This window comes from Mauremys mutica, chromosome 11 (genome assembly GCF_020497125.1).
Source record: "Mauremys mutica isolate MM-2020 ecotype Southern chromosome 11, ASM2049712v1, whole genome shotgun sequence".
In the NCBI taxonomy this organism is placed as follows: domain Eukaryota; kingdom Metazoa; phylum Chordata; order Testudines; family Geoemydidae; genus Mauremys; species Mauremys mutica.
The window spans coordinates 40,653,637-40,676,354 of NC_059082.1; the positions used below are offsets into that span (position 1 = coordinate 40,653,637).

At 48.6% G+C, this 22,718-nt stretch overlaps 1 protein-coding gene across 1 annotated transcript in view; it reads right to left on the reverse strand.

The window, feature by feature from the left end:
- Window positions 1-15,914, reverse strand: part of ZNF609 (zinc finger protein 609) — a 119,102-nt gene extending 103,188 nt beyond the window's left edge. Inside the window, exon 1 of the mRNA XM_044979652.1 lies at window positions 15,708-15,914. The gene's annotated coding sequence lies outside the window, so the exon portion shown is untranslated. The remainder of the gene's footprint in view (window positions 1-15,707) is intronic.
- Window positions 15,915-22,718: the final 6,804 nt, after the last annotated feature.

Consider the following 22,718-nt stretch of genomic DNA (forward strand, 5'->3'; position numbering starts at 1 on the left):
CAAGGGACTGCACCTGATTCATGTCCAACAGACCACATAGTAGCTGTCCCCCCTCCTTTTGATACTGAGGTGCAGCCTGTAAAAACTACTGGTCCCAGCATGCAACACTCCATGTTGATGCAAGAGTAAGGCCATGTAACCAAGAGTGTGCATTGCATGCTGGGACTTGTAGTTCACATGGCCATGTTACAATAAGGACAGCACATGTACAGCTCCATAAGCCTGTGCTTTGCTCGTGGCCACTATGATGGGATCAGAGAGCTTCCTGCTTGATTCATTTCTATGCCCTCTCAACTGTATTTTTAAAGGTAGGAAAAGCAAAGTAACTCCAAGTGCTATTCAGGAAAGGACCCAGCTGAAAGGGAGATGGAGACACCTCCCTCACTGGAGAAAATCTCCCCCGGCATCCAACAGCAGGGATGTTTTAGAGCTACCGTACACAGAATGACTTGACAGCTAAACTAAAGCAGCCCTCTTCGTCTCAGCACGATCATTCAGTCCCAATCACCTCCCAATTTCTACCCTTCAGGTTCCAACTCAACCTTAGCCATCAGATGGTAAGTGATTTGGTCCCACTCCAACAAAGCAACCCATAGATGAAGAGCTGCCAGCTCACTGATGTGGCTTCTCAGCCTAGGAAGAATATCACAGATTCAGGACGGAGCTGGAATGAACACACATGTAGCCCCCAGAGGGTCAGGCACTCAGTGAGACTCACAGCAGCCAAGCAACTAGGAGCCACTGGCAATTTATCTATGGCAGCCTGCAAAAGCTGATGAGCTGGTGCCCAGCAGGGGCAGGTCTGCCCACATGAAAATGCTCCTTTTCAAGCTACACTACCCAATGCACACTGTGCCCTCTGCCTCACCCGTGAGATTGTACTAGTGTAACTGAAGGCAGGACTTGTCCCCCAGCACGGATAAAGAAGAGAAAACCCCTGTAAACAAGACAAAGCAGAGAACTTCAGGGGGCGCTGATCATGTCCACCCCTCACACTGTGCTGGTTGACAACTGAACTAGAGGACATAGGGAATTTCCAGCACACACATCAGGAGACACTAACACAGCCTGGCTCTGTGGACACCTTTACCGACACAGAGAATGCAGCCTGTGCAGACTACAGGTCCTGGCTGCAACACATGCTCTGAGGCAGAGCAAGCGGTGCATGCCGGGACCCGTACTCATCACAGGCTGCCCCTCTATACTCAGGAAGACTCTCATTACAACTTGATTACTGATGCCCATTATGCACAGCCCTCTGGTTCCTAGCAAGTTGCCCCCATTAGGTGCCCATCAGAAACTCTGCCTCCTCTGGGAGAAGGATAAGAGACAAAGAAATCACAGAACCACAGAAAACAGTGAAGGGGCTTATGCAGCCACAGCTAGTGTTCCCCATACCTCCTCCCATTGCAGGCTTGGTCCCTACACAACAGAAAAGGCATGCGGTCACCTGTGAGGCTGGAAACCTGCCAACAAGGCATTTTAAGAGAGGGCCTGGAGCAGAGGTTCTTCAGGGAGACAGTTATCCAATGGGGAATGCTGCACACACACAGTATCAGACATGAATAATTCAGCTCCATTTGGTGCTGGAACCTCCACAATCCACATCTATGCACTGAGAAGGAGCCAACGCATTAGAGACAAACCGGAAAGTTCACTTTCTGAGCTAACAGCCACTGGCAAACACACCTAGAGAAAGCTATTCAAACAGACAGGGAGCATTTCAAACACACCAGCACCAGGCGGAGACCTAGGAAACCACATTAGCCAGGGCTCTTTGTGCTGGAACACACCCCAGCGGATCCTCTGTAAACCCAAGGAGCCTGCATTCCTTCTGAGCTGTTGTAGTGGAGCAAGAGGCAGAAAAACCTAAACAGGGAATGATTTAACGCCAAAGGGTGACAAAAACCAGAAGCAAGCTATTCCTCTGGCAGCAAGTCAGCCAGCCCACACATAAAGAGACTGTCTCCTACCCATGTGCTCGAATCTGCAGCGCTCCGGGATTAGCCTCTGGTGGCTTCCAGACATGACTGACTGCAATTTTCACCCTGATTAACTTTCAGGAATGCCCGCAACAAGGAACAGCAAAGACGACGGGAAATCTCCTGTGCGAGGTGTTTCCTCTGGCCAGACGGCTGCCACTCTACAGCAGACCAAAGCAGAGGAGGGTTTCAAATAACTGCTCGCCCTCACTGGACCAAGTCCAAGACAGCAAATGCACCCATCTGTCCAAGAGCAGCCCCCAATGATAGGAGGGGGAGGCAATCCCAGCACCGGTTGGAGGGAGGAGTGGAATCAGAAGAGCAAAATCTCAGTCAGAACAAAGTAGGAACTGCTGTTCGCTGCACGGAACAACTACCCACCCCATCCAGCCCCACGGGTGCCCAGTTTTCCAAGCGGGACAATGCAGAAATGCGAGAGGATGCTGTACTGAAGGCCCTTTCTCCCGCCATCTAGTGCTGGCAGCCAGCCTACAGCTTTCCCTATATGTTGCCTCCACACAAGATCATTTTTTGTTTCCTTTTACGACTAAAGAAACTCAAGAGGGGACTCGCCTTCCTTTCCAGAGCTGCAGTGCCAGCTCTCTGCTCTCCACTCCTAATGCTACCTCTGTAATCCCCCAGCCTGGCTTGTTTGGGTTGGATTTTTTTTTAAAGTAATTCCCATGTCGTTTTTGTAGATTTCTTTTTAAGATCTTCCTTTCTTCCCGCCCCCTCTCTCTAGGATGAAAAAAATGTTGAACAAGAGCCAGCTGGCACGCACAAGAGGAGACTGAGAAATCTGCACAAAGGAGCTTCCTCACTCACTTGCTGCTTTCAGATCAAGAACAGTGCAGGGGAGGGAGTTCTGCTCTCCCCTACACATCAGTCCAGCTGGAGCAGACAAAGGAGATTTACCATGACACCCCTGCGAGCTGCCACCCAACTGGTGTAGGTTTCCTGTATCGCATTCACACAGTGGGTGTCCAAGACATTCCAAAACACAGCGAAGTCCAGGTTTCAAAACACGCTGTTAACTCTGGAATTAAGCACGGTTTGAAGGGGAAGCTAACATGTCACTTGCTTTTTCTCAAAAGACCAGGGGCCACCAAAGTTTGCCCAATCAAGGGCCACGCTGGCAACCTGCCAGGAGCAAGAAGGCTGAACCCACTTTGAATAAAATGGAGCCACCCTCCTCTTTTAATATGGAGGTGCACCTCCATGAAAACTACAGCTCCCAGCATGCAATGCAGCCGGATCCCTTGGCTGGAAGTAGAACAATGCATGCTAGAACCTGTCGTTTCCATCGGCTGCACCTTTGGATTAGAAGAGGAATCTGACCTTGGATGGCATCTGGATCATAAGCCATTCTTGGGTCTGCTTTGTAACACACGGAGATCCTGGAATGAAAGGCACTATAGAAGTGCAGAATATGGCATTACTGTCTCCCTCCACCTCTGGTTATAATCAGCCCTTTGACAAGGAGCAGCAGATAACTGGAAGCAATTGGAGGTGTCGGGGGAGATAAAGACCAGCACAGTCATTCTGAGAAGACCTTGTCTGCATATGGATCACTAGGCTGCTTTGGGGAGGAAACCACAGCCAAGTCCACACTGATGTCAGCTGGAAGTTTTAATTTACAGCTCCCCTGAACATCAACTAGTGTTTTACATACAAAAAATGAATTCAACTTTCAGCTGAGAAATTCAGCATCAAGTCAGAAAATGCAGAGTTAAGGTTAAAAACTCAAGCTTGAGTCTGCCTCCCAGGCTTATAACTTTCAAATATGGCCTTTCCTGACAGCCACGTTCAATTACATCCATACAAAAAGAAATTTCCTATTAAACACCAAATACTAACATACAGTCATTTCAGAACCAGTCTGGTTTAAACTTCAGAAAAAGCTTAGTCAGATTATTTAAAAACTCTATGCTCGTTTTTATTAGTTTATTTAACTCCAATGTCAAATAGACATTGGGGAGAGAAAAAACAAGGAGTCCTTGTGGCACCTTAGAGACTAACACATTTATTTGGGCTATAACCCACTTCATCAGATGCATGGAGTGGAAAATACAGTAGGCAGACTCTCGTGCTTAAAGATTGCAACACACATCCCCACCCCCCTCATCCCTTCAGTTGAGGTCCAAGAACTCCCAATACAGAACCTCCAAGAAATCCTCCAGCAAAACCAAGGAAGACCCGTCTTGACATTGCTGAGTTAAAAGCCCACACATAGAATCATAGAATATCAGGATTGGAAGAGACCTCAGGAGGTCATCTAGTCCCACCCCCTGCTCAAAGCAGGACCAATCCCCAACTAAATCATCCCAGCCAGGGCTTTGTCAAGCCTGACCTTAAAAACCTCTAAGGAAGGAGATTCCACCACCTCCCTAGGTAACCCATTCCAATACTTCACCACTCTCTGAGTGAAAAGTTTTTCCTAATATCCAACCTAAACCTCTCCCACTGCAACTTGAGACCATTACTCCTTGTTCTGTCAACCATTCTTTTCTTTTAACCATCAGCAAGTCACTCAATGTTGCCTTTAACCTGAGTTCATGGCACAGAATTTCCTTTAAAAAAGTTGCTACTGATATTTATAGCTCTTTAGATTTGCAATTATTTGGCTCTGATTTCACCTAAGCCCTGGAATTTTTGACCGAAGCCTACTGTGTAGGGAACAAAATATACCTCTTAAGCCTTATCTGGCAATTTGTGTGGCAGAAGACCAGAGTTTTGCATCTCAAATGTATTTAACACATAGCTAAACTTCTTTTAACTACTTGGCACTAACTAAATTCATTCTCCAGCAGAATTTATGCTAATATTGACATAACTGAACAAGAAACATCCTCATACATGATATTTAGATTTAATCAATTTTATGGCAGCTGTTCCAATTAAGCAGGCATCAAATATTGTATTAATTATATTATATACTTTATATCTATACAACACCACCTCAGTAGCCTGTAGGGTGGAGGATGACAGCCAAACAGTATAAAGAACAACATTGGGGCAAATGTCTGCTCTTAATAAAAGCATCATAAGCGCCAATATCCACAAAGAGGGGCATCCATTTAAAATATCATGTCTGAAAAGTGTTAGTCTTTAAGGTGCCACCGGACTCCTCATTGTTTATATGCAAAACAGATTATCTGAAGGAAAACAAAGGGTTGAGCCACACTGGCTAGATTTGACCCTATGGCTCCCAAGAAGTGGAAAGGGAAGATTTCAAATCCTGTGTTCAGGAGGCCACTAAGCTACATCCTCCAGGAGAGTCTAAAAACTCCATCTCTACCCTTGGGAACATCTCATTTTCCTTCTAAATCAGTTTTTAGCTGAAGGAAGTGCTTCTTCCAAATACTGCCCCCTCCCTATGCTCCCTCCTCTCACTCCTTCCCAAGATTCCCTGCTCCCCTTATAGTTCTAGAGAAGGCAGCAGAGCAAAGAGGAATGTGCCCATTTGCTCACTGCTCCTCCAAGCTGCGGAGATAGCTAATAGCATCTCTCTAGCACTTTCCATTTCCAAAATGCTGTTCAAATGCTAACTGCTTACTGCCCGCAGACTGCCCCACACTGGTAAATACTGTCATCAGTTTACAGCTAGGAAGACATGCACGCACAGAGGTTAAGTGACATGCCGTTTGTCATATTGCAAGCTAGCATCAAAACCAGGTTAGGCGTGGACTGCTGGGCCCATGCCTAACCCAACCCAGAGTGCCTCCAAAGCAACCCCAAACTGCAGGCAGCTCACTGGCCCTAGCGTCAGGGGAGACACAAGAGACGGTCCACCCTTCACCTTGTGCAATGCAGGGTGGGATTTTGGGGAACCTCATGCTGCTGCAACACTGACCCTATCCATGGCAAGACAACTGGTCCTTTCCTGTTGTGATGTCATCTGTGCCTCCCATGTGCAGATACCCCAAGCCAACAAACAAGACACCTAGTGTCAGCTTAGCATTAAACAAGAGGGCCAAGGGTATGCCTGCAACCAAGGTCAGTAGGTACTGTATTAATAGCTCCCTTTTGCAGTGGGAGAGCCACACAGGCTAACCAGCAGTGTGAGCTAGAGGTGGATCTGGCAGACCTAGTACACAGGAGAGCTGTGATCTAACCCCATTCTGACAGTCACTAGTCTGTCACCCTGGGAAAGTCACTTCCCTTCTCAGGCCTCAGTTCTCCTGCCTGTCAAACAGAGGCTATGGCTACACTTGCACTTCAAAGCGCTGCCACGGCAGCGCTTTGAAGCGCTAAGTGTAGTCAAAGCGCCAGCGCTGGGAGAGAGCTCTCCCAGCGCTGTCCGTACTCCACCTCCCTGTGGGGAATAACGTACAGCGCTGGGAGCCGCGCTCCCAGCGCTGGGGCTTTGACCACACTGGCGCTTTGCAACACCGCAATTTGCAGCGCTGGAGAGGGTGTGTTTTCACACCCTGCTGCAGCGCTGCAAATTTGCAAGTGTAGCCATGGCCAGAGATAAGTGATAGCTCTCTACCTCAGAGGGAGCTGGGAGGATTACTGAGGCCAGTCAGGAGCAAGTGGTCATAGACTGCAGGTGACCATACCTCTAGACAATATGGCCTCTGGCAGGGCACTGCCTCCTCATCTGGGAGAAATTTTACACTGGCCCAAATGTCCTGCAGTGAATTTTGCCAGACTTTTTAAGTCCCTGCCAGTTTATCATGGTAAAGCATTTTAAGAGTAGCCCTGAGGTTCAAACCCCCAAAGCTGCAATTAAGCTAAAACACAAACTTCCCCTGCCCCCACGACCCCCTGCAATGCCTCTAGGCCTTAGCTCAAACAAAGAAACCCCACAGAGAAGCCCAATGACCATGGAGAAAGAGGTTTTCAGGGTGCAGAACTACTGAGTCAGTTTCCTTCCCACAGGGCTTGGTTCTTAAATCCAACACCCAACCCACACTATGAACTTTTACCATGGCTGTACTCTAAATATTGTGTCTGCACACCTGATTGCTAACACCTTGTCAGTCGTCATGGCAGCCCTAGCCAGAGCCTAGGCTGTTACTCTGGTTTTCCCTGTAGACCAGTGTCCTCTTACCATGCCTGTCCTCTGTACCTCATTTGGCTGGTCCTCCTTTCTAACAAAAAGAACCAGGAAAATACCCCCAAGTGCACTGCCCACATGCTGCTCTGCGTGGCCGCCCTCTGAGCACTCTATCCCCATTCAAGTACAATGGGGCAGCACAGAGGTTCTCAACTTTTTTTCCTGAGCTCCCCCAGCCCCAACACACTATAAACATTTCATGGCCCACTTGTGCCACAACAACTGGTTTTCTGCATATCCAATAGATGAAAAGTCAGGTTCAGTGCTAGGGGGTAGGAAACAGGGCAATTGCCCAGGGCCCCATGCTACGAGGGGCTCCGCGAAGCTAAGTTGCTCAGGCTTTGGCTTTCTGCCTCGGGCGGTGGGGCTCGGGCTTCAGCTTTCTGCCCTGGGCCCCAGCGAGTCTAACGTCAGCCCTGCTCTCTGGTTTATTCTGGCGGACGCCCTGAAAGCTGCTCGCAGCAAGGGGGCCCTGGACCCCTGGTTGAGAACCACTAGGATAGCCCCCGGGGTACTTTGTGTGCGCCCCCTCCAAGTACTCTATCCTCTGCCCAACCACAATGGGATGGCTGCCCAGGTTTTCCCAACACACACTGATAGAAGCAGAGTTAGAGAGCGTGGTAGGTGCAGACACACTCATGCAGCTATGATGGCATAAAAGCTGCTATGTGAACACAAACTAGACAATGTTAACTTGTAACCAGTTACAGGGACTGACTCTATACTAGAAAAGTTAGTACCCATATTACCGTAACTGCCAGCAATAGTGCAGATGCACTAGTGTAGACAGGGTTCAGGCGTTGTACTGTGGTGTCATGAAAACCTGCTCGCTAAGCTGTCTGTAACATATTTTTAGCTCAAATGCCCTCTACCTGGTTACAAAGCCACTGTTAAGAGCTGCATTATGGACTCAGCCTGAACGACACCTAAAAAACAAGCCAAATTTGGGCAAATTCATTCAACTGGCACCGGGCAGTTGTGTATCAGTGAAGTTTTTGATAGGCACATATGGCACAAGACTCGCTTTTCATTCTCTCTCACACACAGAACGTCTGTTAGAAAAACTGAACTGGTGTAACTACACTGATTTAAAATCAATCTAGTTGTACTGTTTGAAAGAGTCACCAGCCAATGAGAAAGAGAAGTGTGAAAAATGGGATAAGAGGGGATCCCCATAATCCCAAGCAAGTGGATGGGGAAAACAAAAGCTCCAGAGAGATAATAAAAAGCCACATGAAGCCAGTGGGCACAAGTGACAGTGCTGAAGCTGGCAACGTACTGGGAGAAAGAGCGCTTCAGTTTTTTCCCTGTTCATCTAATGCCATCTGGACAAACAAATACCATAATTTAAGGATTCACTTACTTTACAGTTTAACTTTGCCCTGGCTGGTATTGGAGCAGGGAGGGGACGAACTGGGTGTAACCGAATAGGCTCTTCCCACCTTTAATTTATGGGATTCTTCAGGCAAATAGCAAGATTACCATGAAAAACCAGCCTTGTCAGCTCCAGTCGCCTTGGCAGGATCTAGGGCTTGCTTCAAGCTGGCTGTGCTCTGAGATTCCAGTTCAGCTCCTGCTGCCTGAGGGAGAGGAGGGGGAAGGAAGACAGAAGGGGTGGGGGAGGTGGATCTGGGCAGTGATTATAATAGCTGCAGTAATTAGAGTGTTTCCAAGTGGCTAGTGGAGTTGTTCCCTAAGCAGATGACTCCAGCGGGGGTGGGGGAAGGGAGGGCCAAGGATAAAGCAAGCATGCCTCAGTGAGCACCACATTCAGGGAGAAAGCAGCCTGGAGTCAGCACTGGCGCTCACAACACCGACTGGCGGGAAGGGAAACATGACAGGGGAAGTTTGTTTCTAATGTCAAAAGCTCATCACCAAATTCAGGGAAAATAACTAGATTGATCTAAATGAGTCATGTGACCGGCAAAGCAATGGCTTCCAGCCACGATTCTGCTTTGATCCCAACATCCGGGAGTCAAGTAGCATAGGCCAGGTACAGTGCGGCGCAAAGAGCCCCAGACTGCCCTGGGAGTGACCTCTTCACTGCCCTGATGGCCTGCCCCTCCCAATAGGTCACAGGATTGCCTGTCTGCCTGTCTTGCTCGCAGGCCTTTCAATCTAGCAGACACGCAGAATTCTAGGCCTCCTTAGGGAGACCACAAATGCACGGCACTGGCAGCCTCAAATGCTTTAGCAGAACAGGAAAATGTCTCTGATTCCAAAAATGAAGGGGCTGCCACTTCATCTATTAATGCCCTTAATTCCCCTCATTCAATAACCAATTAGTGCACCTTGGCTAAAGCTAGCAAGGGCTTCACCTACAGGAGTAGAATGTATATTACCTGCACTCATGATCTCTGTTGCTGTCAAGCGTCAGCCCAGGAGCAGTTTGGGAGAGGCAAATCAGACTGCAAGGCAAGGTCTACGGACATGCAGGAACAAATCCGAGTGCAGGGAATACTAGATGACAAAACCCCTTCAGCAATTTTTTTAGGGAGGGATAATAAATAGGTGTATTTTATAGATTAATAAAGCACATTTGAAAACCCATGATATACATCAGACCCTGGCTAATTCACACTAATGACCTATTGAAAATTACACAGTTTTGTGAATTAGCAAGTACATAAAGGAATACAATAAAAAGAAAGAATAATGCATTGAAATGTACTTTGCTCATTTATTTTGTTAGCTGTAGTTCCATTTTAATTACTCGTGGTGATACTGCAAATGCTAGGAAAGGTTCTATGTTAGGTTTTGCAAAAATAATGAAATCTTGCTAACAAGAAATCTCACTACAGCATTTGCTACTAAATCTTTGGGGAGAGACCAACAATTCTTGTGCAGATTAGCAAAGTTCTACTCTACAGCGGTATTCACAGTAGCACTATGTAATGCCCCATTTTCATTCATTTGAAAGTTCGCAAAGGACTGTTCTTGTAAGACTAAAACTGCCTATTCTTTTTGTCTCATCACAGAAATAAGATTCTGAGGTAGTTTTGCATAAAATCCTTCCATAGTCCTAAATTAACCGAGCAGGATAATATCTCATTTTTTAAAACAAAAAAGATAAAACACATTACACAAACTCATGCGGCACAAGTGGTCAGTTTTCAGTAAGAATCACATCGCCGTGTGCACACAAAGACAAAATAACTAAATTACAAAGTTAGAGGTGACAAAAGCACTATATAAAAAGTTTCCAGCCACTTAACAGCACAGGTGTATTGGCCCAGATAGAAGTAATGTACACCAGGGGTTGTATTTAACATCTGATGTTGCAAAATCATTCCACATCTGCTGCTGTGTGCAGGGAAGGCACAAAGAGAGTCCTTTGCAGTTGCTCCCCACAAATAAAAGAAGGAAATAAAATGCAAAAAACGTACCAATTTAAAACACAAAAGTCAAGATTCTCAGGCATGAACCTTGACTCATTCACATATACTATTTTCAACTATTGCTTAGACTTGGGTGCAGAACATAATATATAGTACATGCATGCAGCTGAGTTAACTTTGCTTTTGGCAACTGAACTTCCTGGCTCCTATGTGTTCAGATCTGAAACCTTAACACTGCTTTAGGTTTTGCAATGTGTACTCCTTTCTAGACATGCAAGCAGCATGATACTTAGATATCTACATTAAATGTGCATAAACGTATCAGTAAAACAGGAAGGCTATACATTACAACGATGGCCTGGTGGTAAAGGCACAAGAGTGGGAGCCAGGGCTCCTGACCCTGCATGCATCTGTGGGAATAAGAGGAGAGCAGTAGATGGGAACTTGGCTGCATTTGTAGGAACAAGCTCTTAGGGGCACTAAACACGGAAGTGGAGGAATGGATCAAAGGTTAGGAAAACATCGGTCCATATCTTCCAGTGAATCCCCAAAGAGATGCCTGAAATCTCCCCTTGACCTGGGAGTTCCCATGTAATCTACAAATTTACAAAGGAAACACTGATCAGCCAAACTAGGGACAACAGCCACACAAAGATTTTCTGTGTAAGGATTTCAGCGGAATACACGCCACTGCAGCCAAGCATTCACCTTGCTCTGCCCCAGGCCTCTGGCACCACCGCTCTGCAGGTCAGCCAAAGCGGGTGTTTCTGTGTGTACAAGCAATTGCTCCCAGCGAAACCCTCACCAGCAGGCCTCACCTCCCTTTGTCACTGAACAGGCATGTGATCTGCGCAGTGTAAACATGTGCCCACAATTTTCTCTGGGCAGGGCTGTTTCTAATGCCAGATAATCCAACCACAATGAGGACGGGGGCATAAAAGCCTTAAAGGACGCAACTGTGCACACACTCCATGTGTTGCATCCCAGAAACAGTGCACCTGGAACCATAAATACCATCCTATTTACATAACACTCAGTAGCAGAGAGACAAAGAGACTTAATACAGTGTATTTAATATTCCTATTACACTAGTGCCCAGAGGCCCCAATCAGCATCAGAGACCCATTGTGCTAGGCACTGTGCAAACACACAATGAGACATAGTCCCTGCCCTGAAGAATTTACAGAAATCCTGGCTCAAGTCTGCCAAAGTGCAAGGTCAAAAGAGACATAAATTGGCTCAGCTCTGTCTGGTTCCCTGATGAACATTTGCTCAGAAGCACAGTGGGCAGTCCAAAGCCAATGAACGCTGGGTGCGTATCACAGTTACACACGCCAACTGAACCCAAAACACACAACTACAGCCTCAGATCACCCCAGGAGACCAGTCTCCACTATACACATAGGGAAAGAATCCCATTTTTAGCTGTCACACCTGCATCACTCACCAATGAGTAACACAACATACGACTCCACACCAGCCCAACAAGAGAGCTCAGTTATTGCAGGGTTGCCCATAAGTATGTACTGCCTTAGTGGTAGGTTTTCAGGAGGGAGGGGGTACTAAAAGGGAAAACAGCACTGCAGCATGTAGAGAATTTGGTCAAAAGCAACTTGGACACTGCAAACATATTCTTGGGCAAAGCTGGGCCAAATTAAATTTGACCTATCTCAACAGCGTCCCATTAAAATTTCCAGTGTACTGGTTGGACAGCATACTCCAATATGTTGTTATCACTCCTCACCCTGAAGAGAGATGCACAGAGAGAGAATAAATCAGATTCTTAATGAACACTGGCCCTTACCTCTCAAAGTTCATTTATTGCATTCACTTTGTTGCCTACCTGGTGCCTCTCACGCAGTGGGATTTCTTAGGCTAGACTACTGGCTGTTTATACTTCACTACTAGCTATTTCTGCCTATTCTTTCGTAAAAAAAACGTATTTTTAGGTAGATTAATGATTGAAGAGCAATAAATACATCAAAGACAGAGTGGGTTTCTCCCAGGAGCCAGGAAGTATAGGAAAATGAGTGCATCACCCACACATCTAATATTCAGGCTGGGAGAAGCCTGAGGGGACCTGCTACCCCATGATCCCACTAGAGGAGCGGTTCCTTTTGCTACATTCACAACTGCTACTGCCCTTGCTGGGACATTAATCCAAACAGCAGCACAGGCCCCACCCCATGACACTGCCTGCAAAGAGCAGTGTTTATTTCCTAAATGAATGGAACAGCAATACAAAGGTGCACATGTGTAAGATAGACATGTCTATGCATGCTCATACATATAGCATGTAAGACTGAATAAGGAGCAGTTCAAATAACAGTCACATAAAGATGTGTATCCAAGATGCAAACAAACAACAGAAAGTATCCAGCTTGGGATATTCCCAATGTGTCCTGGCTAAACTCCAGTTAAGGTCATTACAGCCTGTCTGCTGATTTCCTCTGGTGGTTTTAACTGATGCAGCATTCTTGTCCTAAACTGTTGGAAAGCAATGTTGTGCAATCCTAAACAGCTGTCATTTCCCACCCCAGAGGTGGCAGTATTTCAAGGATGTACATGGGTCACTTCCCACATCTTACACCCAACCACAGAGATTTTGGGAGGCAAATTAATGTCTGAGGATGGAAGGGGGGAGAAAATGTTGAAGCATTACTTTTATGAAAATGCTCTCATTCCGAAGCAGGTAACATTTTGCTTGTAAATCACGCTATAAGGAAGCTAATCAATAAATAAGGGGATTGGATTTTCCAAGCACTGTGAGCCAACAAAGAGAACATGCAGAATAACCCTGTGCCAGAGTCACTGCACAGAGCATGGAAACAGGTTTACGTAAATATATCCAGACAGGCAAGACTATGGAAGGGAATCTCCTGTTCCCCACAGTGCTCTGTTCCCATTGCAGGGCTGGCCACACAATGGCCAGCTGTGCAGAGCAGATGATTCAGCACAGGAGCTGGCATCCTTACTCTTTGGGGGGGTGGGGGGGGAGAAGAAATGTGCCCATGAGATGTTCATTGTCCCTTGCAAAAAAAATAAAAAATCGGTGTACAACCTCCCAACCAGTGGCAATGGTCTGCCTGGTACGGCAACAAAATGGCCTGCTAGGAGGCTCCCCAGACGAGCAGAGCCAAGTCTCACAGACAAGACTTGAACCCGTGACCTTCCCTGTGTATACAATGGGCAGGCAAGAGAGAGCGGCTTTATCTCTGGAGCAGCAGTTCTCACCCTTCTGCTTCACTCAGATAAAATCAGACCAATTACTGTGTGCTCCCAGCACAGCCAGTTTGTTCCTCACCTTAGCCCAAACTGGTGTCACCCAGAGACATTTGCCATTTCTCCTGCAATCAAGGAATGAAAATATTCCCCGCTTGGGGAGCAAGCCCCAGAGCAGCCGAGATAAACCTTGCACAGGTTACATCCCAATCCCAACTCCTCCTCCGGCCCTGTCCCATTCCAGAAAAAGAGAGAAGACAACTGAAGTCAAACAGATTCATCCTCTCAGTCCAATTCTAGGCACCTACCACTCACAGCATTCCCCTGCCCCCTTCCAGATGGAGGACATGCAGGGCAAGCTGATCCTGTGGCCCAGCAGGAGGGGGCAGGCTTCAGAACAACAGCACGAGGGCTCCAAGGATAGATACTAGCACTTCTCTGAACAGCCTAGCAGAGATAGCAGAGGATCAAGGAACGCAGTCAAACCCGCCTTTAATTAAGGTGATCTGAAGTGCCTTGCCTAGGATTGTGACCCACAGATGCCAGTGCCTCTGGCGCCCATGAGAAACAGTGTTAGGAGAGGCAAGATTTCTTCCCACATTGACTGTTTGCATTTCAGTGAAGAGTCTCTTGGAGGATTTAATTCTCTGTGATCTGTGCTGAGAAAATCCCCCAGAAGGGCTCTGTCCTTTTCCCCTCTGCAAGCCGAACGCTGGAGACGTGAAACTGCTGTGGGCTGCTGCCTGTCTCTTTCTCACACACCCCTACAACACACACACGGGTCAGATGTTCTTCCTCCTCGTCAGGCACAGGCCCAAAGGGAGAGAAGGGAAATCAGTCATCAGAAAGCACAGTGATCGAACCCACATTGCAAATAAAGGAAATGGAGAAAGCCGCGGTGCCAGCACAATGCCCGGAGGCTAGGAAGGAGCCTGCCAGGAGGCAGCCTGGCAGAGGACACCACAAACCTCCCCAAGGGACATTTCACTTGTTTCCCCAAGTTCTTAATTCCTGGCAGCATGAGGATTGGGGTGAAGGACACGGGGGAGGAAGAGAACACTAACTCTGCTGAGGCCTGAGTGCTGGGATTTGAGATCACTCTCCCAACCAATCTGCCACTTGTGTCTGCCCTTTACCCTCATCCCTTCCCTACCCAGTTTCCTTAAACCACCTGCTCCAGCACCCTCTCCCGCCCAAGCAACCACATGCCTAACACTTGGTGCTTAACATCCCATGCCCCATATCCAGCCAGGACACAGCACCCAGCCTCTATCTAAAGATCTGTCCTTGTGCCACCTCCCTGTTTGCCCTGGTCCTGCCCCCCCACTCCCTTCCCCACCTTGGCACTAACCCTGCCCCATATCACCCACCTCTGTGACCCCTCAGACCCTAGCACCCCATTACACCCCCCTGACCAGCACACCCCTGTGAGCCCGCAGGCCCTGCTGCCCCCAGCCCAGCCACCAACACACTGAGCCCTGCAAGCAACAACAGACACAAGGAGAGAGAGATCCTAAGCCCCCTCTGCCCCCCCACCGCTTCCAGGAGGACATATTCCGGGGGCAGAGAAGGGCTCCTTCCCACCGACTCACCGCGGGGGGAGGGGGTCACGCTCCCGGGCCGCCCCCCCCCGCCGACTCACCGCGGGGGGAGGGGGTCACGCTCCCGGGCCGCCCCCCCCCGCCGACTCACCGCGGGGGGAGGGGGTCACGCTCCCGGGCCGCCCCCCCCCCGCCGACTCACCGCGGGGGGAGGGGGTCACGCTCCCGGGCCGCCCCCCCCCCCGCCGACTCACCGCGGGGGGAGGGGGTCACGCTCCCGGGCCGCCCCCCCCGCCGCCTCACCGCGGGGGGAGGGGGTCACGCTCCCGGGCCGCCCCCCCCCGCCGACTCACCGCGGGGGGGTGTCACGCTCCCGGGCCGCCCCCCCCACCGACTCACCGCGGGGGGAGGGGGTCACGCTCCCGGGCCGCCCCCCCCGCCGACTCACCGCGGGGGGAGGGGGTCACGCTCCCGGGCCGCCCCCCCCCGCCGACTCATCGCGGGGGGTCTCACTCCGGGAGCCCCTCCCCCCGCCAGGCCCCGCGGCCGATCCCGGACTCACCCGGCTGCGGTCCCTTCCCGGGCGCTCCACTAAGTCTCCTCCATGGAGCCGCCGGGCTCCCAGCGCCGCCGGCTACGGGCCCGGGGCCGCCGCCGCCATCCCGCCGCGCCTTGCCGCGCTCAGTGCAGGCCGCTCCGCGCCTCCGGCCGGGGGCTCTCAGCGGCCACCGCGCTCCGGGCTCGGCTCAGCGCGCACCGGGCGGGGGACCCGGAGCGCGGAGCCCGGATCCGGAGCCGCCGTGACTCACTGAGCCGGGCGGAGAGAAAACCCGGCGCGCGGAGCCGCCGCCAGCACCATCAGGCGGGGAAAACCTGGAGCCGGGACCACCCCCGCACACAGACCGGCGGAGTCGCGGGGTCCAGCCTTAGGGCCCAGGCGGGGAGCAGGGAGGCAGGACTAGGACGAGGAGCTCCAGGGAGAAACCCGGAACACGGACCCAGACTGGGATCCGCCCCAGAGATCGGGATCCCACAGGACAGAGGGAAACCCAGAGCACATGGAGCCAAACCCTCTGACGAGCATGAACCTCAGCAGGAAGGGCACCAGAGCGTCCACATGGGGGACACCACTGCTGAGCTGGAAAGGGAAATCCAGACCAGGGGCATAGCCACCGGTGGGCTGGCCCATGCACTTAGCATCCAGGCCCACCCAAATCTGAGCAGGGTGTAGTGCTGCCTGAGCAGTCTGGAGTGTCACTCGGACACTGAAATCCAGGCGGGAGCTATGCACCCGCCCTTCAGAAAGCTACGCTCTGGCAGCTCTGCCTTGCCATTTTCTGAGCCATCCTGTGCGCATGCCCCGCTTGGCAGGTAAAGCCCTATGTCTGGGGGCACCAGGGCTAGGAAGAGGGTGTGGTGTCAGGGGAAAAGCTGAGCTAGCACAGTCTGGCATTGCCTGTCCACCCGAAAGTCATGGCCTATCCAAATTTCCACTCCTAGCTACACCACTGATTCAGACTAAGCCAAAAAAAAAACTATAGCAGGATGGGAAGGCTGGTCTGGTGGGAAAGGCAAGCCAAGAGACCCACATTCAAGTCCCAATTTAGCCTCACAGTTCTTATGTGATCTGGAGCAAGTTACTTAGGGCAGGTCTACCCTAGCTCTTACTTCCATATAACTTAAGTCAATCGGGAGTGTGGAAAAGCCACCATCCTGAGTTACATAAATTACACCGACCTAAGTGCCTGTGTGGATAGTGCTATAATGGCAGGAGAGCATCAGAGCTATTTGGGGAGGTGGAGTAATCATGCCAACAGGAGAGCTCTCTCCATTAGCACCGCTACAGCAGCGCCACTGTAACAATTCTAGTATAGACCTGCCCTTAATCTACACTGTGTCTGCATTCCCCATCCATAAAACAGGGATAACATTTCCTCCCTCCCCCCAAGGGGAGCGTAAGCCTAACATCCATTAACACTTGTGAGGCACTCTGAGACTACTGTTAGGAGGTTCATAGTAGATAAATAGGTAAACTGTGAGATGGAAATGTTAAGAGCAGGTAAGGTAAAGACATAAACAACAAGAAGTTCTCTGAAGGAAATCAGCATCTCCAGTCCATTAGAATTTGGTGAAGGACTCAACAAAACAGAGGATGCAGAAGAGTTAGTGGATCTTATCTGGACTTTCAAAAAGCTTCTGATAGAGTTCCTCAGAAGAGGCTATTAAGGAAATTAAGTAGTCCTGGGGGAAGTGGTGTAGTTATGTCACAGATTGTAAACTGATTACAAGAGAGAACAAAGAAGAACAAAGCCATCTGTATGCAGGTGATTCACAAATCACTACTCAGGACCTGCCTCCCTTCATCCAAACCAAAATCATGGTCTGTCTCCTTCTCATAGCACAAGGACTAGGTCACCAAATGAAATTAATAGGCAGCAGATATAAAACAAACAAAAGGAAGTATTTCTTCACACAACACACAGTTAACCTGTGGAACTGTTTGCCAGAGGATGTTGTAAAGGCCAAGATTATAACAGGGTTCAAAAAAGAACGAAATAAATTCATGAAAGATAGGTGCATCAATATTTATTAACCAGGATGGGCAGGGATGGTGTCCCTAGCCTCTGTTTGCCAGAAGCTTGGAATGGATCACTTGATGATTACCTGTTCTATTCATTCCTTCTGGGGCACCTGGCACTGGCCACTGTACTGAGCTAGATGGACCTTTGGTCTGACCCAGTATGGCCTGCTCTTGTTCTTATGTCTTTTCCACATGAATATCCAGTCACCCACTGAAACTTAACATGGCCAGAACCAATCTCCTGATCTTCCTCTAAACCCACCCATTCTCTGTGTCATCCACCATCCTCCATGTCACTCAGGCCTGTAGTCTTGGCTTCATCTTTGACTCATCCATTTCTTTTGACTCATGCATCCAGGCCATGTTTAAACCATGCTGCTTCTTCCAGCATATCATCACCAAGATCCAACCTTTCCTCTGTGCCCATTCTGCCAAAATCCTTGGCCAAGCTCTGATCATCTTGGAATAGATGACCTCCTGAAGTCCCTTCCAACCCTGAGATTCTATGATTACAGCTCCTTGTTCTAGACTCATCTAAGTACTCCCAGTTCACCCTCCTAGAGTTCATTCTAAATGCTACCACCAAGGTCCTCTTTCTGGTCCATCGCCTTGACTGGTCACTCCTACTTCATGTTGTTTTCCAGTTTGGCCCTTGCTTTTGAAGCTCTTCACAATTTATCCCCCAAAAATTCAAACTGGAAATACAATGCACATTTTTAGCAGTGAGAGTAATTAAGCATTTGAGCAGATTATACATTATCTAGGAATGTAGTGGTGATGTAGTAAATTCTAGGAATGTAGTAAATTTTCCATCACTTGAAATCTTTACATCAAATAATATATACAAATTTTTATCCATATATCTCAAAGTGCATAACAAAGGAAGTCAGTATCATTTTACAGATGGGGAAACTGAGGCACGGAGAGTTGAAGTGACTTTGTCCAAAGTACCTCAACAGCAGATCCAGGAATAACACCCAGGTCTCCTATGTCCAACCTCAATTCTCTAGTTACTAGGCCACATTGTCTCCCTCAAAACTGGTAGTCTTTCTGAAACACGTGATCTAGTTCAACCTCAGATTATTTGTCTTGCTGCAGGAATTAGTGGATGGCATTCTCTGTGTCAGAAATCATAACAGGGATCACCATGCCTAATGATCAGAGCCATGCCAGTTGGTCCTGGTGATCAGCACAGGAGTCCAGAGCAGGGTTGGATGAGGCCTGAGTGAGAGCAAGGCTGGAACAGGACTAAGATGAGGAACAGGGAACGGGCTTGGGGCATCTGTTGCCACTATCAGGCTGGATAGAGTTCCAAAAACTAGAATTACATCAAGCAAAGTGAGCTACTCCTGTGCGGCTTAAATACCAGCCCTGAAAATCACCAGACCAGTTCCTGGCTTGTGGATTGGCTGTAGCCTAGCACAGGAGTGACTCATCACCTTACACTCTGGCTGCCTCATGCAAGATTAGATGGTTATAATGATCCCTTCTGGCCTGAAAACCTGTTAATGTAATTTGATGGCATGTACTAATTTTCAGTTCTGCTCACCCCATCTCAAAATTATAAATATGGCAGACATGTAAAGAGCTTGGGCAGGATCGCTCAGTGGTTTGTGCATTAGCCTGCTAAACCCAGGGTTGTGAGCTCAATTCTTGATAAGACCATTTAGGGATCTGGGGCAAAAATCTGTCTGGAGATTGGTCCTGCTTTGAGCAGGGGGCTGAACTAGATGACCTCCTGAGGTCCCTTCCAACCCTGATATTCTATGATATTGATGACACATGAAAAGACTTCCCCTATGTGAAAAAAGCAGAAAGATTAGGACTATTTTGAGAAGATAAATAAGAAGTGACATTATAGTTGCCTATAAAATAATAACTAGAGAAGGCAAACAGGGCACTTCCATTTATCTTTTTTCATAATACAAGAACTAAGATAAATTCAATGAAGTGAACAGGCAAAAATTTAAGACTGTTAAGGGGAAATACACTTTTACACAACACAATTAACCTGTGGAACTTGCTGCCACAGTAAGGCAAAGAGCTTGGCAAGATCAAAAACAGATTAGACATAGAGTTTGGCTTGGATCAAACATTATAAGGGATATAAACCTTCCTGTTTAGGGCCTAAGCCAACTAGAGGCTGAAGGGGTTAGTAGCTTTTTCTCTCTGAGTGGATTACGCATTACAAGGATTCTGACACCTTTCCCAGGAGCAGCTGGTATTGGATGCTGTCAGAGACCAGAACACCAGACTCCATGGACCCTCATCTGAACAAGTATGGCCATTCCTAATACATTAGCCACATACATAGAGTGAAGACTCCAATCATGGAGCCAGCATGATCATCACACAGCACAGGGAAGAGGTGTGGCCTGCCCATGGATTGGGAATCCTGGCACCAGGAGAGAGGAAGTTCCAGAGCACAGAGTCTAGTGGTAGGCTCCCAAGCCACCTGTTGCACAGGGATACCAGAGTATCTGTGAGGCCCTGCTCAGCAGCATACAACTACCTCACCCCAGTATATGCTTCCTTGTGGGTTACTATGATGCCATGTCCACCCCCACACAAGGCAGAGCAGGTTAAAATCCATCAATTAACCTTATATGGTACACCTGGAGGAGAGCCAAGGATCAATACAGCCTAATGAAAGAAGAAGTTCAGCTGAGTAGAGCAGGTTGGGTCTGTATAAAGGGATGAAGCTAAGACCAGAAGGGGGCTACCAGAAGCTGGGTAAAAGACTTGGGTGGAAAGGAAAGAAATTAAAATCCTTAGTCAGGGGCAATGAAACTCTAGCTGGATGATTGTCTCTCTGGTTGTGGATTTGGCATTATACAATAAAACAAAGGGAAGAGCAGGGCCATCAAACATGACAACTAAGATTTATGAGTTTATAAATGACAAATGGGGTCAGCATTGCCAAATCTCTACTGACAGCTCTAGTAAGGCAAACACAGGTAGAGTGGGACTGGCCTTTCATATCTCTCTATCTGGAATTAAGAGATCTATGAAACTGTCTGGTTGTGTGGCCATTATGACAGCTGACTTGATGGGTATATTGTTGGCATTGACCTGCATAAGGAATGTATGTCCAACTATGACTGCCATCCTATGACTCTTTATCGGGTATAATGATGATTAGAAAGGGCACCTCAGAAAGCAGGAATGACTTAGTCAATGAAATATAGTAGTTAACTGCAGAGATACACCTCTACCCCGATATAACGTGACCTGATATAACATGAATTTGGATATAACACAGTAAAGCAGCGCTCCAGGGGGGGCTGTGCACTCCGGCAGATCAAAGCAAGTTCAATAGAACGCGGTTTCACCTATAACGCAGTAAGATTTTTTGGCTCCTGAGGACAGCGTTATGTCGGGGTAGAGGTGTAGTACAATTAGGTATACATATAGTAATAGTGTGGATTCTGGTGCATGTTGGGATACTGGGCAATGAAATGGCAGATAAATCAGCCAAAAAAAAAGCCTTAAAAATGAGGAAGTTGCTATAAAGATCCCACCAAGTAAATAGGATTTCAAGAGCTTGGTTGAGAGAGAACATAAGATGGAATGGCAAGAACTATGGACCAAAGAGAAAAAAGGACAAAGAGTCTATGAAATGTCTTACACTTGAGGATAGTGGCACACTTAATAGAAGAAGTTAAGTAACTCTATTTAGAGGGCTAACAGGTCACTGTGACCTGAATGGTAACTAGTATTTACTAAACAAGCACAAATATGGGTTGTGATATACATGCAAATCCAAGAAGCAGTTGAGCATCTGCTGTTGCAATGCAGGGAGAATTACAACACAGAAAGAAGGACTGTTTATGAAGAACTGAGACTACGCAAGGTGAAAGGACAGTGTCTGAAAGGGTTGGTGAGGGCACCGGGGAAGTGGGATAGCATTAAGAAAGCATTAGTGCGCTTTTTGAAGGATACATGGCTGGGTGAGAGAATATAGATTTTGTTGCTTATGTGATAAGTGTGGCAAGTGGTGGTCATAGCCTCACATGCTGAGGCTGCTGTGCCATAAAATGACTGGCAAAGAAAGGAAGGAGCTGCAGGGGAAGTATCCTGCAGTCACTCCCTGGGAGGAGGGAGGTTTGTTGGGGGTTACAGCGTTTGGAAGGAGTCAAAGAAGGAAGGTAGTCTACAGTTAGTCCATGGGAGGAAGGCATTTGGGCCACTAAACCCAGGGTGCAGAAGATAGAGAAAGGAAATAGGAATGAGTCCAGGAGCAAGCAGTCCACAGTTGCTGGACACAGGGTCCTGGGCTGGAACCTGCAGTAGTGGGCAGGCCCAGGTTCCCTACCAGCCACTGGGAAAGTGGTGCAGGATCTGGACTTGGCCAAGAAAACTGTCTGGAACAGCATATGGACAATGGATCCAGTGGGGTTCTGATACCCCAGAGGAGGAGGATTGTAGAGCAACCTGGCTGGAGCACTGAGGGTCCTGGAGAGTGAAGGGGGACAGCCCGAAGAGGGTTTCAGGCCTGAAAGAAGCTAATCCTAGATGTGGCCACTAGGAGGTGTGCTCACAGGGGGTAAAGTCCCTTAGGGGAACCTGTTGAGAGAGGCCCTGAACAGCTACAGCATCACCTGTGAGCCTCGTTAATGGGCTAAGGGTGATCGGGCATCTCTGCTAACTGTTCTTGAGACAAAAGGGGGCTGGGCTCCTCCCCTCACCACAGACTGGGGGCTCCTGGAGTCCAGCCCGCCTCCACGTGGAATATGCAGACTGAGGGGAGGAGAATCCAGGGGCTGATTGGCAGAAAGGCCTGAGGAAGCCCTGAGAGTCCTACCCAGGGCTCTGCCCTGTGAGTGCCCTGCTTTGGGTGTTGGTTCCACTGTGGCTGGTAGAGCTGCACACCTGGCCTGGCTCCCCAGGTGCTGCACTTGCGTGATCTCGTGCCAGCGGAGAGCTGGTGCTGGGCATTGCCAGGCCTGGGGGAGACGGGAGTGCTGTGCACAGCCCACTTGTGCACCCCGG